Raw genomic sequence first — 16695 nt, 5'->3', positions numbered from 1 at the left:
CTTACTGCTGGAGTTTAAAGGAATTAACATGCCATAAATAAATATAACTACTGTGCTACTAGAAATATTTATCTTTTGCAAACAATGCTTGTGTGAAATTATACAACCTAATTATATATAAAGTTGAATTTCCTGGCTCCCAACACACTCATTTCTGATCATCTCTCAATACCCATGAATTCTTCTCAAAATACAAGACCCCGATGGCCACCATCCCCACCCTTCAAGCTATCATTCCTAAACATTTAAGAATTATCAAGTAAACTGATGTCAATAATGAATGACTGAGTAATGTACACTTAAGAAACAAATTAATGCATTTGTATTAAAAGAAGTAAAAAAGCACCATTACTCAGATTGTATTAAAAACCCAGAAAAAAATTCAGAGAACCATTTACACCAAGAATCCTAAATACTGGGGAAGGGAGAGGCGGGACAAATTACCACTTACCCATTAGGAAACAAATAGGATTATGAAAGCGAAGCCAATTGTACACTCCAAACAAATTTGGGTCTGCAGATATTCCCCTTACTACTGTACTCCAAAACTACCCCCTCTACTTTGACTGAATCTGAAAAAGAACTGAATAAAATTATTATTCCAAAGAAGGCAAAATACCACACACATCTTTTTTGTTCTCACAGGGTAACAAACTGAAATCCAGGAAAGTTAAATGGATTGCTCAAATAGGCAAATAATTCTTACATATGCCACCAATGTACCACCCATAAGAGAAAAAATTGAGAAATTAAGCTTCATCAAAATTAGAAACTTCTGCTCCTCAAAAGACACTATTAAGAAAATGAAGAATAACAAAAGGCTAGAAAAATACATTCATAAGATGCATATCTGACAGGATTTATAGCTAGAATTTTTACAAAAGAATTCTTACAAGTCAATAAGACAAATTACACAATCAAAATGGACTGTCCAAGGTCACAATAGAAGATCTGGCCCAAAACTGAGCTCTCTCAGTGCTAATTTCATGATTTTAAAACCATGGTTCCATAAAGGAGCCAAAAAAGATAAAAGGGAAACAAAAAACATTTATGTCATTGCTATACTTGAACTTATTCATTTTGGTCCTTTTAGAAATTATTAAAACATATATTGAATTTAGGCTCACTCCCAAACCTCTCTTGATGAAAACAAAAGCAAAAATAACAAATACTGCAGTCTCAGAATTTCACTGAAATGACTGAAACAGATTTTTTTTTCCTTCAGAATTAGAAAAAGGTAATTCTGTTTGTATACCTCAGGCTGACCGTACTTTCTTAGGTAAACAGCTAGTCTTCTAACTGAAGAATAAAATTTCTTTTAATAAGATACTATATTTTCCTTATGTAAAATAAAATTTAAGTGACAAAGGGACTTCCTTGCCTAAAAGCTTAATCTTTTATGAACGTTTACCCCACCAAGTAAATGGTTAAGAGAATAGTGAAATCCAAAACTAGAGAAAATTGTAATGAAGGTTCTGCCCTAACCAACCTTCACCTTTAACCTCTAACCATCAAACATTTACTGAGGGACCGTTTTGGAGAAAATGGTTCTTTCTAGTAGCTCTGTCAACAATAGGAAATGGGGAGGAGTAGCAGTAGACCCAGATGCAGAAAAGACATGGGCAGCAAGCAGCCTGGAAAATTATTAAGATGCCCAAAAAACCCCCAACAACTCAATTAAAAAATGGGCAAAGGACTTGAATAGAAATTTCTCCAAAGATATACAAATGGCAAATAAAAATAAGATACTGAATATTACTAGTTATTAGAAAAATGCAAAGCAAAACCACAATGAGATAGCGCTTCACTCATAAGGATGACTACTATTAACAAAACAGAGAACCGTAAATGTTGACATGGGTGTGGAAAATGAAACTTTTGTGCACTGTTGATGGGAATGCAAAATGGTATAGCTGCTATGGAAAACAGTAATGTGGTTCCTCAAAAAATTAAACATAAAATTACAACATGATCTAGCAACTATCTAAGAAGACTGAAAGAAAGGACATAAACAGATATTTGTATACCCACATTCATAGCATCATTATTCACAAAATAGCCAAGAGGTAGAAATAACCCAAGTGTCCATCAATGGATGAATGGGTAAACAAAATGTGATATACGCATAAAACAGGATATTATTCGGCCTTAAAAAGAAAAGAAATTCTGTTACATGCTACAACATGAACCTTGAAGACATTATGTATGTTAAGTGAAATAAGCCAGACACAAAGGACAAATATTGTATGATTTCACTTACGTGAAGTACCTAGAATAGTGTAATTCTAGAGACCAAAAGTAGCTTAGTGGTTACCAGAGGCTAGGGGAGGAGGAATGTAAGTTATTGTTTAATGAGAACAAAGTTTCAGTTTGGAATGGTGAAAAAGTTCTGGAGATGCATGACTACACGATAATGTGAATGTACTTAATGTCACTGAACCAAACACTTAAAACTGGTTAAAACAGTAAATTTTATGTACATATTATTTTACCACAATAAGAAACAAAAAAATAATCAGGACAGATAAGTTCATCATTTTTTTTCCTACAAATGAAAACATCAATACATATAGTTTTAAAAAACAGGGCAGATTGAACATAGATGCTCCATCTCCATTCCATCCTGAAACCCCAGCAAAATGAAATAAAGGAATAAAAAAGTATAAACTCTCAAGGACAAAAACAAAGGGAGAAGAGATGAAAGCAACATCTGGACAATGAAAAGCAGTAGTTACAGTCTGCGCATTTCAATATACACAGAATACAGTTTTTAATTCACCTATAGCAAATATCTTTCCTCCAAAAAATTCAAGAACAGCAAAAGATAATTTGAGATTTCTCTTTGACTACTAACATTCTACAGAAGCAAATGTAGCTAATCCCTCTCCCATGTTCTCTCCTTCCCACTTCCAAAGCAGATCTATAATTGAATGAACCAACTGAAAATCCCTTTTAATTTTCAGAACAAATGAACTACAAAAACTAGGTCAGATCATGCTTCAAAAGTTAAAAAAAAAATCCCTTCTCCATTAAATGAGATTTAGATTTAACTCAATTTGACCCTATTGCAGGATCTCTATGACGGCAACTTTGTGTACTTTTCAGAGGCCCAGTTCAGTACTCTTATCCATCATTGAGGGAAATGGTGCTATAGCTCAAATATTCTTAATATTCAGGCTATACCTAACACGCTTTTCAGCTTACTTACTACTTATAACAACTGCATTTCACAATTTTAGCCAAAAATAAAGAATAACTTCCCTGTGTACAGCTAGAAAATTTTCATGAAAAAGTGTCAACAGAACAAAAAGCCTGGTGAAAATAATCCTAAAAAATCATATTCTTTGATCCTTTCTTTTCTTTCTATTCTACTTGTGCAAACTGGGTAATTAAGATTATGTGACCCATCATTAAGGAGTGTGCTGGGACTAAGAGAGTAATAAAGCAAAACTCACAACATGAAAAAACAGGGATAGCCTGTACACACAGTATCATCCTCACATACTCCAGTTTTTACCAAAAAATGAATAGCTTTCAAAATTGATCCTCTTTATCTACTACAGATTCCCACTGTTACACGGTGACCCACATACAAGTTTTTGTCTCCTATACAAGCTTTTGTCCCTTCCTTTCCATTCCCGTTAGCACCTCCCTAGCCTGGTCTCCCTGCCTCCAGACCCCACCAACCCTAGTAAATACAGTAGACTTCAATGTTATCAAATACATCTTCACAAAATATCATTTCATTCAATTAGCCAATAGGACTTAAAATTAAGCCGGTCTCTTAATTTTTGCAAACTTTCTCCTATTACTGGGCCCACAAAAAACCCCTTCAGACTAATCTAAAACTCCAACTAATCTAATTCACAGCACTTCTACCACCTCAAATCCATTCCTGCCTCCACACTCTTGCTCATTCTGAATCCGTCTTAAATAACTTCCCTTCTCCTTTCTGCCTTAATAATTATTCTGCATACCCCTCATTCAGCCCCAGAGTGTTAGGTATAGACTGAGGTATTGCTTGAACTGTTTTAAATCTTTATGTGGGTAAAGACTTTCTTCCCAAAGGGCAGTGAACATGGGTTATGCTGCAAAAAGTCAAGCCCCAGATCAGAGGTTGCAAAGCGGTAACCCACAAGACAAATTCTGCCCACAGTGGTGATTTGTTTGACCCACAGTGTTTATATTATGAATTCATAAGTCGTCAATGTTTAAAAATAAAGATTTCTCACAAAATCTGGATTTCTAGCTTCTCTTTAGAAAAGTTAAGATGTTCAGACCACATTCAGTCTACACTCCCCACTAAGATCAATAGTGAACCAATATCCAAAATATATAAAGAACTCCTACAACTCAATAACAACAATAAAACAAACAATTCAATCAAAAAATGGGCAGAGGAGCTGAACAGACATTTCTCCCAAGAAGACGTACAAATGGCCAACAATCATATGAAAAGATGCTCATCATCACTAGCTATTAGGGAAATGCAAATCAAAACCACAATGAGATATCACCTTACACTGTTAGAATAGCTGTTATCAACAGGACAAGTAATAACAAATGTTGGAGAGGATGCAGGAAAGAAAGGAACACTCATATACTGCTGGTGGGACCATAAATTGGTACAGCCACTATGGAAAACAGTATGGAGGTTCCTTAAAAGACTAAGAATCGATCTACCATATGATCCAGTAATCCCTCTTCTGGGTATTTACCCTAAAGATATCCGAAAAGATATTTGCACACTGACGTTCATAACAGCATTATTCACAGTGGCCAGGACATGGAAGCAACCAAAGTGTCTATGATAAATGATTGGCTAAAGAAGCTGTGGTACATATATACAATGGAATATTACTCAGCCATAAGAAGAGATGAAATACTGCTATTTGCGACACATGGACCTCGAGATAATTGTGCTAAGCGAAATAAGCCATACAGAAAAAGCTGAAAACCACATATCACTTATATGTGGGATATAAACCTAAATGCAACAAACAAACAAGACAGAGACTCATGAACATGGACAACAGACCAGAGGGTGGGGGGGAGGAGGAAGAAGGGAGGTAGATGGGGTAAAAGGGGTCAAATATGTGGTGACATTAAAGAATTTTTTTAAAAATGCTTGTTTAATATAACAAACTTAACATTTCTATATGTAGGTTTCCTACAAGTCTCCCTATTATGTTTAAATGGCTTCTCATTTATAAAGCACTGGATGTAATATTATATTATATTTCTGAGACCAGTCCTACATTGTTATATTAACAAAGCCTTGAAAAATTAGTGAGCCAGCACATGAAGCACAAAGTATAATCAAAGAGGGAGCTAGGCCTTTTGTGGGTGGTGGCGACTGCGGCAAGAGGGCTATGAAGGCCTCGGGCATGCTGCGAGAATACAAAGTGGTGGGGCACTGCCTGCCCACTCCCAAGCGCCGTACACCACCCCTCTACCGTATGGACATCTTTGCACCTAACCATATTGTCGCCAAGTCTCGCTTCTGGTACTTTGTGTCTCAGCTGAAGATGAAGTCTTCAGGGGAAACTGTCTACTGTGGGGAGGTGTTCCAGAAATCTCCTCTGTGGATGAAGAACTTTGGCATCTGGCTGTCCTACCACTCTCGAAGCAGCACCCACATATACCGGGAACACCGTGACCTGACCACAGCAGGCGCCATCACCCAGTGCTAATGAGACATGGAAACCCGGCACCATGCCCATGCCCACTCAATCCAGATCATGAAGGTGTAGGAAACTGCAGCCAGCAAATGCCGCCGACTGTCAGTCAAGCAGTTCCACAACTCCAAGATCAAGTTCCTGTTGCCCCACCGGGTCCTTCCTCGCCAGCGCGAGCCACACTTCACCACCAAGAGGCCTAACACCTTCTTTTAGATGTAAGGCCTCCCTGTTCCCTGGTCTGCCCAAATAAACTCCTTGGGAAAATTTTTTAAAAATAAAAAAAAGAAGGAGCTAGAAGAAACCTGAGAGATCATGTTCAATACCTTCAATAGACAAGCGAAGAAACGGAGGCCCACAGAGATTTAAGTGGACTGCCCAAGATCACAGAATTTAAGTAACAAGCATGTTAGCCCAGTTTTCTTCCCACCAATAACTACTTTGTGAGCTCAGGATGAAATGGATACTTTTAAAAATATTTTAAAGGTACTTAGTATGAAGAATGATCTTTCCTAGAACATTACTTTTTGTGAGGTATTAATTACACTATCATTAAAGAAATGAAAGCTACCTTGTTCCTTCACTGTAGATAACACCATCTCCTTTTGCCCTTTTTTTTGCTCTACATATTTTTCATTTTCATGTCTTTCCTTTTATTATTTTCTGAGAGAGAATTCTTCCTTTTACCATTTCTCGTTTATCTGCTTTTCCTCTTACCCATTTCCTTTCCTAGTATCTCTCACAAAGCACTCCACTATCTCCTTCCTCCCTCTCCATAATTATAAAAAAAGAATGGATTAAACACACATTTGATTTTAGCATTAGCCTGGGACACCATAATAAGCAAATCATAGCTTTGGCCCCTAAGCATTTATTGGGCAATTAGTTAACAAAAAATAAACACAAAGGATAACAATAAATGAGTGAATAATAAACGTGAATGTTTACAGTGGAGACAAGAATCTATAGATGAGACATTTATGGGAAGGTAAGTGGTAATGACAACAAATAGTCTCAAGGCTAAGGTTACGCAAACGAAAGGGACCACTCTTCCTATTGCTCTTTCTTATCTACCAATTCATCTGCTCTACTTCATTCACTCCTTATTCTCTTCCTGCTTCACTTTTTCTATGCTCTACTTTTCTTTTCTCATTCAGTGGTCTTCGCTTTCTCTCTCCTGATCTTTTAAAGTCAATCTGTCCTGTCTTCATGTTTTCCTTTTCAATATTATTGCCAACTTCTCCCAGCTTGTAGATCTACATAATGTCTTAAGTTTTAAACTCAAGTTTTCCAAAAGATTTAATATGCACTATTTTAATTTGATCCTCAAAAGAATGCCAGGGAGGCGAGTAGGGAGCAATATATCTATTTTACAGGTGTATAAACTGAATCCCAGCAATATTAAATAATTTGCCAACTATCACAGTTTGTCAGTGGCAAAATCAAATCAGAACCCAGATCTTTTCTTTCCAAGTCCTCCATTCTTTTTCCACTGCACCATGCACTTTTTTACCACACACATGCACGAGCCTAGACAAGTATACACATATAAATGTTTATAAAACAGCACAAATGGGAAAAGTGTGTGTATACCTAAGAGAGCTAGAAAAACAGAAGTCAGGGAACCCAAATTAAGAGCACGGTGCAGCTCACAAGCTAATCATTATAGAAGAGGCTGTAGGTTTCAGAACTAGGTGGAAACTGCCTATTTTTCGACCAACTGATGTAGCTAACATCAACAGTGCTCTCTCCCCATACCTCCCCACGGCAGTTTTATGACAAAGGCTCACCCTCTGCACCATTCCTGTGCCCCAATCTCTCTCACAGGCATACCATCATACCTGAAGTTTTCACTGTTCGAGTCACGAGTCACTTCTTCGGGTTAAGGCGTTGTCTCCAGAAGGCCACTGTTAAATGCATGTTACCTGAGAGGAAAAGGAAAGTCCATTAACACATTATTTCTATGGTTAAACACACCAAATTAGAGATGACCTTGGGAATCTGACAGCATGACAGCTTTTAAAAAGTTTCATGGACAGATAATTTTTGTTGGGGCAGGCAGGATAAGGTGAGTCAGGGGAAATGACTCTTACACAGTATGGGGTGATGCCCACCTGGGAATGATGGCTACATCACAAAATGATGACGGCCATATAAACACATACTCTACTTACTAGGGTCACCATAAGGACAGTCCCTGTAATTTGCAGGTTCCTAAAGATAGGAAAAGAAAACACTCCAAAAATCTGAGTATAGCCAGTTTTGAAAAGAAGCAAAACTGCTGAGCTGGCAGCAGTTTTCCAAAGATAGTGCACTGCTAGAATGAAGAAGAACAGAAGCAGGAACAGTTTCTGGTTAACTACGTACTTCTAGTTGTAAGGCTAGTTTTCATCCCAACGTTTTTAGCTGAGGGCCAACCTCCCAACCAGAGAATGCTGCGATTCAATTCTGCAGCCCCGCCTTTGCTAATTTATATTGACTCGAAGCCAGTATCATTTACAGCCATAAAAATCAACATGCCTTTACTGAGTGCTTATTATGAGTCCAGAATTTGGCTAGGTGCTATAAATACCGAAAGAAAAAAAATAAACTTACTATACTTTTGCCTTAACTCATACAAAGGAAACCAATCCCCAAAACCCAAAATTGAGAGAGGGATAAGGAACAAAAAAAGAAGTTAAAAAAAAAATCAAAAACAAGTGACTATTTCCTATCAGTCCTAACACAAACTTCTTAAGCCAGAATGAATACAAAACTCACTACTAGGCCAAAGTTCCTTGTTAAACTCTTGCCTAAACAGTCAAGAGGCACAAACTAGAAAAATCTTTTTTTTCTTTTGGTCTAATACCAAAAGCTTTTTAGGTAACACACATTCATCTTGGTACACTGGAGAATAACAAGCTAAGAGTTGTTACAAAACTTGGTTCTAGTTCTAGCTCTGATTCTTAACTAGTTTTGATAAATTATTTAACCTGCTTTGGACTTAAAAAAAAAAAGGAATCAGAAAACTAAATGACTAGTCTAAGAACAGCATATACCTGGCATATTCACCACCCATTACATAACTGTGTCCACAGGAGTCATCACTAATCAATCATAACTCACTTTCCCAGAGAACCCATATGACCAAACTCCATCTCAAATGCAGTGCTTCTGGAAGCTACCTCAAAGCAGAGTTGACACATTAACCAAAATATATTTGCCACTGTGTACTAGATAATCTCTGCAATTTCTTCCAACTCTAAATTTCTAATACCAAGCTTCTGATGAAGAAAATCACTTCCAACAAGCTTAGATCAATAATGTTGACAGTCGTAAATTTCAATCTAATCTTTAAATTCTCCAAATTGCACCCACTCTGGTTCTAATTTTTCAAAGATGCTAATGAACAATACACTGATACCATTAACACATATAACAACAGCAATATTCAGATCTGCTAATGGGTTCTTTTTACAGAAAAGGAGCCCTTTACCCAAACTGGTGCTAAAAAAAATCCTCATCCAACAATATGGCAATATTGCACTAGTTAAGAACTAACCCCAATCTCTTGATCATCTCCACAACCACTCTATAAGCCTTTTCACCTCTCACCTAGACCTCTGCAATAGCCACTCTTCCATCCTTTCACTCTTATCATCAGAGCAATCTTTCTAAAACACACACGTATTCGCAGCACTTCCGTTTAAAATTTTGTATTTAATGCTAAGAACATAAAACTCAAGTTTTTTTAGCATTATACTTAGAACTTTTCAAAAAGTTGCCTCCTTTTGCCTTTCTGGCCTCGGTCTCATAGTGCTCTCCTTCCCCTTCCCACTCTGCTTCCTGAACCCTTTCTCCTCCACAATCTTAAGCATTTACACACATTAAGGTGCTTCCTCTGGCTACCCTGTTCTTCTCTTTCCCCATCCCTATCACACTTCTAAGACCTAACTTAGGTCCAGGGTCAGGTCCTGCCTCCTTCTCTGGCCAACACGACTCCGCCTTCCCCCACTCCGCCCTCCAAAGAACTGAGCTGTCCTTGGTATGTCCACAGTATTGTTTGCCTCAGTGGTTTCCTCTACCATCAAAATTAACTGAGACTTGTTTTAAAAATAAATTATTCAGGGCCAACCCAGAGGTACTAAATCAATCTCAGGAGATGATGAGACCCTGGAATTTCTACTTTTAAAAAGCTCCCCTAATTATTCTAATGGTCAAATTTGGGAACTACTGGTTTGTCTCTTCCAATAGGTATAAAGATATTTTTATTGTCTAAAGAATGTAGGTATAATTTACACTGAAGAAGCTATCCTGAATTTGTTTTTTACTTCCTATCACATCCTTGTTAACCTGACTTATATGCTGAAGATGAAGGAATTCTTTTTTGGACTCACATCCTAAAAACTTATATTCATTGTTCAAAAAAGCAGTTAAATTTCTACCTTCATTTCTAAATCTTACAAATTAACTAACTGTTTCTTGAGTAAATCTATGAATACACAGTGCAGGCGCTCACCAGATCTGCTATGAGAACTTTATTTCAGCTGAGTAACAAGCCTTTAGCCGATTTTTGAGAGTAAAAATATACTGCCTTTACATACTTCCCTAAGATCGAATTGTATTAGGAATAGATGTGGGAGACCCAAACTAAGTGCATTGATAGATGACTGGCTCTAGTGTCACACTAATTTTCAAAGAAAAATTCCACCCTTCCTTCCCCACCCCATAACTTCCCCCCAAAAAAGCAAACGGAAGCTGTACAATAATGGCAGAAAATGTAACAAGATTAAGATAGACTATAACCAAGAAAGTTGAGTTGTTATTGGAGAATCATGAATTTACGGTAGTTTGCAAGTTCACCTGGTTACGTCTCTAACTTTAAGCCGAACGACTGCCACGGACGCAAACCTTGTTTATCTCTTTAAGTCGCGGCTCAGATCTAAGTCTGAAAATTTGAGTTTCTAAGATTTGTTCTCATCGTGTTTAGACCCTTAGAATAAGTTCACGATTACTTTTTTCCTTTTCTCTACTAAAGAAAAGGACATTCTTAGGAGGGAGGACAATGACAGCTCCACGTCTGCAAAACTCCGCGCCAGCAGAAAGGAGGATGCCGGGGCAGGGACCACCACGCAGGGGGACAATGGAGGGAGGAGGAGAGGGCAAGCAGTCACTGTGCTGGGACCCCCTCGCGACTGGGGACTCCAAGTAGTCTCGGGAAGGCCAGCCGAGTAGCAGGTGGGCCCGGCTGCCACCACTTACAGGGCCACGTCGCCTGCGCGGGCCACTACCGCCGGGCCCCGCACGTAGGCCAAGCCGCGAGAGGGTGGTCCCGGGAGGAGCTGAAGGGCGCGGGGCCGGACCCTGCCGGTGGTCGCCGCGGCCCAGCCCTCTCACAACTTGGCGTCCGCGAGGTAAGGGGGTTCCAGACGCATCAGCCCGACAGTGGCCGTTCGATGCGTCTGGGCGACCCCCACCCACCGGCCAAGATCACTAGCCCGAGCTCCCCGCGCCCCCACAGACACCGGCACTGAAGGAAAAGGGGGCAGCCGCGGCTCCGGGGTCCTGGCTCGCGCGCCGCACTCTTCTACCCCTCATTCTCCCAGGACACTCTTATCCGGGCTCCCCCCCTCGCTCCAGAACTGCCCCCAGTCCGCCCGCGGGTGTTTACCGGGACTCGGGGCGGCGGCGACTCCTCAGTCCCACGACTAAGATGGCAGCCAGTCCCGAGCCCCGACCACAGCGAGTACTGCGAGTTGGCGGCCTACACGCAGGCGCCTCCAGCTCGGGAGCGATCCGGACTACAATCCCCAGAAGGCTTTGCGCACTAGCAATCGACTGCCGGATCTGGCACCGACTGGTGAGCGCCACTAAATCAGTTTGCTTGCCCCCAGGTGGGAGGAACTCTTTTCTTTGCTCCCATCACCTCTAGTCTTAAAAAAAAAAAAATCCCGACCCGTACACCCAACCATACGCCCACAGACCAGAACTTCTGAAGACTGTAGCTGTGGTTTCTAAACTCTACTATGAATCAGAATCACTCGAAGGTGTTAAATATTAGATTACGGGGCCCCACTGTAGGAGTGAAAAACTTTCCAATAAATCAGTCACAGGGAAGTGATATGTTCAGGCGCCAGCCCCCAGGAAAGCACTGACAGCCACCAGGATGCAGATAACGAAACTGCCTGCTAGGCCCTGTTTGATCTAAGAGTTCCCCGGAAACATTTGTCTTTGTGTAAGACGTTTACAGCCAACATCTGCTTTCTGTAATCTGCTTGCTTGTTCAGAAGACCACCAGGATGTGGTCTTAAGCTTTCTAAGCTGCCTCCTCTGAAAGCTCGGGGCTGAGCTCCTCTGACCCTGCGTGGTAGAGAGTCAGTCGCCGGCTGGCTAATAAAGGCTCACAATTCATCTCAATTGGCTCCGTGGGTCTTAGAATTGATCGTGCCACAACACCACCATCAGAGTTTCTAATTCAGTAGATCTAGGATGGGATCTAATAATTTGCATTTCCAAATAGCAATCTGATGTGCTCCTGGTAGGGGATCACACTTTGAGAACCACTGAATGGAGTTAACATTAGTTTGGGTTCAAATAACGCTTTAACAGTGTGCTCTTAGGGTTGGTGAAAATAGCTTACACGTAAGTGATGACAGTTCTAAGAGATGATCACAACAAATCTATGAGGGAAGTACCTTCACTGTTCTCACATTACAGATGCATAAACCAAGTCACAAGCTGGATAAGAACTCAGGCAATCTGGCTTCAGAGTCCATCCTTTTCCTTCATTGGTTGGTTGTGAGAATGAATAGGCTGTGCAGGAAGACTCAGAGGCAAAACTAAGTGCTTAGTGACCTTTGCTTTATTGTTTAGCCTACTTCCTCTTAATGAAAATAATGTTTTACCATCTGGAAAGTCACACTTTTCAAAGTACTTTTAAATCTTCCATGTCAATATTTCCTGAAAAATGCCTTTTGAGAGCTTGTTAAAGGTACAGATTCCTGGACCTCTACTCTATTCAGATTCCCTAGGACAATGGTTCTCAAATTTTAGTGTCCATCAGAATTATCTGGAGGATCTGTTAAAATATTGATTACTGGGCCCCACCCCCACAATTTCTGATTCAATTGGTCTGGGGTGGGGCCTGAAAATTTGCATTTTGAATCAGGGACCACACTTGGAGAATAACTGCTGTAGGGCACTGTTACTCAACCTTTTTTAAAAATCTACTTTCTCAGTAACATTTTTAGACATTTTTCCCTAATCATTCCCCTCATGAAATTTTAACATCACAGATATACTGCATATCTACTTACATACCATATGTATACCTGTGCTTTTTCATTAAAAAAAAAAAAAAAAATTTCCTCCCCACCTCCAACCAATTTTTATCCTGTTAAGAATGTTATACTCTGGGAAGAGTGGGTTTTTTGACTAACGTCCCCAGGTGATTCTTGTCATCAGACAATTTTGGGAATCTGTTCCTTTAAGTCAATGAAGTATCTTTATCACCATTATACAAAGAAGGAAATGAGACTCAAGGAAATTAGATGACTGGTCTAAGATCACTCATCCAGGAACCATGGATCCAACCAAAGTCCTCTGGCTCCAACCAAAGTCCGCTGGCTCCAGATTCTGTCTTCATCTACAATTTTTAAAACTATATAATGTTAGGCAAAACTGATCTATGGTGTTTGAAGTCAAGATAGTGATTACCCTTTGAGCAGAGGTAGAAAACACAAAGAAAACACAAAGAGGTTTTTCAGGGTTAGTAATAATCTGTATCTTGATTTGGGTACACTTCGTGAAAATTCATCAAACTATGTGTTTTGTGTATTTTTCTGTATATGTCAATAAAAGTTTACTTAAAACAAATGTTTTAAATCTATACTCATTTTGTTCCAAAAATGCATCTCTTTCTACTATACACCAAAGATTCTCAAACTTTAGAGTGCATCAGAATCGCCTGGAGGGCTTATTAAAATTCAGATTGCCAGGTACCAACCACCCACAGAATTTCTGAGTCAGGAAGTTTTAGAATCAGGCCCAAGAATTTGCATTTCTAACAAGTTTCCAAGTGACATTGATGCCCAGAAATCACATTTTCAGAAACACTGGATTATGATATCATAACCTTGCTAATACCAACAGGATTGATTAGCTCTGATCTGGGAGGCAGTACCCAGCAAAATTAATCATTTAAGTTTCTTCAGAGGCATATGGATCAAGGATCTAGTCCTTTCAACAACTTACTTCAGAGGTCTTAGGCAAGTTCCCTGAATCTCAGTGTCCGAATCTCTAAATGAGAGTAATGAATCCTACCTCCTAAAATGTCATGAAGACTCTAGGAAATTCAGGGTGGTAGTTGGTGGTTCTCCAAAAAGAAGCTGAGTTAGTCGGGGCAGAGAATCCCAGCCTGGCCATTTTCTCATCTCTCAGGCTGTGTGGCTCTGGCTCCCAGGTTCCTGATTCAGAAGCCAGTCTAGTCTTTTCTTGGTCAGAATGTAGAACCAGTGGCTGATGAAGCCTTGAGCCACCTACACCCTACTTCTGCCTTTGACATGTAGGTCCCTATCAGCAAGGGAAGGAGCTTCCCAGGCCTCTGGGGAGAGAGGAGGGAAGGAAGCAGGGATACAGAGCTAGAAAGGGTGAGGAGAGAAACCCCACCAGCCCACATGCCATCTGTCACTTACTGGCTTCCTGCAGAACACTTAGTCACACTGCTGTCCTCCTCTTCCCTGAAGTCACTCTGTTTTCAACTGCCAGAAGCAGAGGAAAACTTGAAAAGTGGTCAAGCTGTATATTGATAGAAGACACTGATGGGGCTCTGGAAGCCTGAGATCTGGATCAAAAGAGACCACTTAAGACCTGAGGTCATGGTTCCATCAATTCCCTTCTTTAAGACTGTTCCCTCATCTGCAAAATGAGGTACACAAGTCGCATCCTTCATCACCTCAGTTACTGCCTCCCAGGTAGAGTTGTCAGATTTAGAAAATAAAAATATAGGATGATCAGTTAAATTTGAATTTCAGATAAACAATGAATAATTGTTATATAAATGAGGCAAATATTGATGTAACATTTATACTAAAATTATTTTCATTGTTCATCTAAAATTCAAATTTAATTGGGCATCTAGCATTTTATTTGGCAACCCTACTCCCAGTATGTTACACATTTTTTCCATCACGAGTAGTAAACTTAAATTCCTCCAAGGGCTAGTAAGGTAAAATTAAAAAAAACACAGCTAATGTTTACTTTCTACATTATAATTAATGTGTTTTACATAGACTATCTCATCTCATTGAACACTCCCAGCAATCTAGGTGGAGTGCTCGGTTTCCCCATTCATAAAACGGAAATAGTAATATACTCTATCTCATGGGTCATTGTGAGAATTAAATGAGCATGTAAAGCAATTAGAAGAGAGCCAGGCAAGCACACGGCAAGCACTAAATATGCAATATCTATATTTTTCCCATTATACAGATGGGGAAGCTGAGTCTCAAGCAAAGTAACCAGCCTATGGACACATAAGTAGCAAGTGGCAAAGCCAGGATTTGAACTCAAGTCTAAAAGACTACCAACCAATTCAAAGTGTTTAAAACTCCTGTTCTTTCCATCAACAGGAAAATGGATTCACACAGTAGAATACCACTAAGCAATAAAAAAAAATTACTAAAACACAAAATAAAATAGATGTTTCAGACACTATGCTAAAAGAAGCCTTATCCAAAAGAGTATACACTGTATGATTCTATTTGTATGATATTCTAGAACAGGTAAAACCTAATCAATGGTGAAAAAAAAATCACAAAAGTGGTTACCTCTGGAGGGAGGGAATTTTGGGGAGTGTTGAAAAAGTTCTTTCAGTATCTTGTTAGGGGCATGGATTCCATAGTTGTATTCGTCAAAACTCAGCAAATGGTATAACTGAGATCTATGCATATCACTGTATATAATTTTAACCTTAAAATACATTGTGGACTTATATAAAATAATTTTTAAAAAATGAAAAAATACATCATGAACTCTAGTTAATGATAGACATGCTGAGGTGTTTAGAGGTAAAGTGAACTCTGCAGTTTCTTTGAAATACATCAGAAATAAAATGGATAGATGGAAGATCGAGGGATAGATGAATGAATATGTGACAAAGCAAATGTAGCAAACTGTTAACAGTTGCAGAATTTAGGTGGTGAGAAATAGATGTTCACTGTAGAAATCTTTCCATTGTTCCATATGTTTGAAATTTTTCTTAATAAAATGTTGGGTGAGGGGAAGGAAATTCTATAAAAGAAAAATGCAGCCCAACAAAGGGCTGGATTTGTAACCCCTCATCCATGCACAGGCCTCTCTGTCTCCCACCTATTTCTCTCCTTTGAGCTACAAACTACCATGACTTTATTTCCAAAATCTTTCTCATTGCCTCTGTCCCAATATTCCTCCTAAGTGGGTTCCAATCCTCTCCTACTATTTACTATTTACTTGCTGTATGACCTGGCCTCTCTGGGCCTCTGCCGACAACTGGAAATTGGGATCACATTTGTGTTTTTTTTTTTATCTAAAGGCAGCTGACTAGACCATTTAATCTTGTAATATCTCCTCCCTCTCCAAATCATAGCTCTTCAGAGCAAAGAACTGGTCTTATTCATCCCTGTATTTCCTCTAGCATGTAATAACATCTTAAAAGTGCTCAGAAAACACTTCAATAAAAACTTTGTAAATTGTGGGAGGAAACAGAGAGACATTTATTGAGTGCCTACTGTATACCCTGAACTAGCTGTGCCTATATTTACCCCCGATGAGGTAGGATGTAGTGCAAATACCATTTTTCTAGAGGTGGAAACAGCGAGTTAGGTGACTTGCTAAAATTCACAGATAATGCAAGAAACAGACTTGGGATTTAAAACTGAAAGTTGACTGTCCTTTCAACTACTTCACAATGGCCCCTCCTTGACTCAATCTAAAGAAGAGAATTTGTGCTTCTCTGTATCTTTCAGATTTTCTATACTGAATATAGAAGTACAAAAAATAA

General features: G+C 39.3%; 1 protein-coding gene and 1 pseudogene across 2 annotated transcripts in view; one reads left to right on the top strand and one right to left on the bottom strand.

Annotated features, from left to right (window-relative positions):
* ITCH (itchy E3 ubiquitin protein ligase) overlaps positions 1–16695 on the bottom strand; it is a 145052-nt gene that overhangs the window by 93663 nt on the left and 34694 nt on the right. The window contains exons 1-2 of one of the 2 annotated variants that reach the window (XM_006921736.3): positions 11329–11473; positions 7520–7603 (exon numbers count right to left, since the gene is read on the bottom strand). The gene's annotated coding sequence lies outside the window, so the exon portion shown is untranslated. Of the gene's footprint in view, positions 1–7519; positions 7604–11328; positions 11474–16695 lie in introns of those variants that run through there. The other variant, XM_025039970.1, reaches the window with a different exon arrangement.
* On the top strand, positions 5023–6342 carry LOC102897716 (annotated as a pseudogene).

Source organism: Pteropus alecto, unplaced genomic scaffold (assembly GCF_000325575.1).
Source record: "Pteropus alecto unplaced genomic scaffold, ASM32557v1 scaffold45, whole genome shotgun sequence".
Lineage (NCBI taxonomy): Eukaryota > Metazoa > Chordata > Mammalia > Chiroptera > Pteropodidae > Pteropus > Pteropus alecto.
This window is presented reverse-complemented; position numbering and strand designations above follow the sequence as displayed.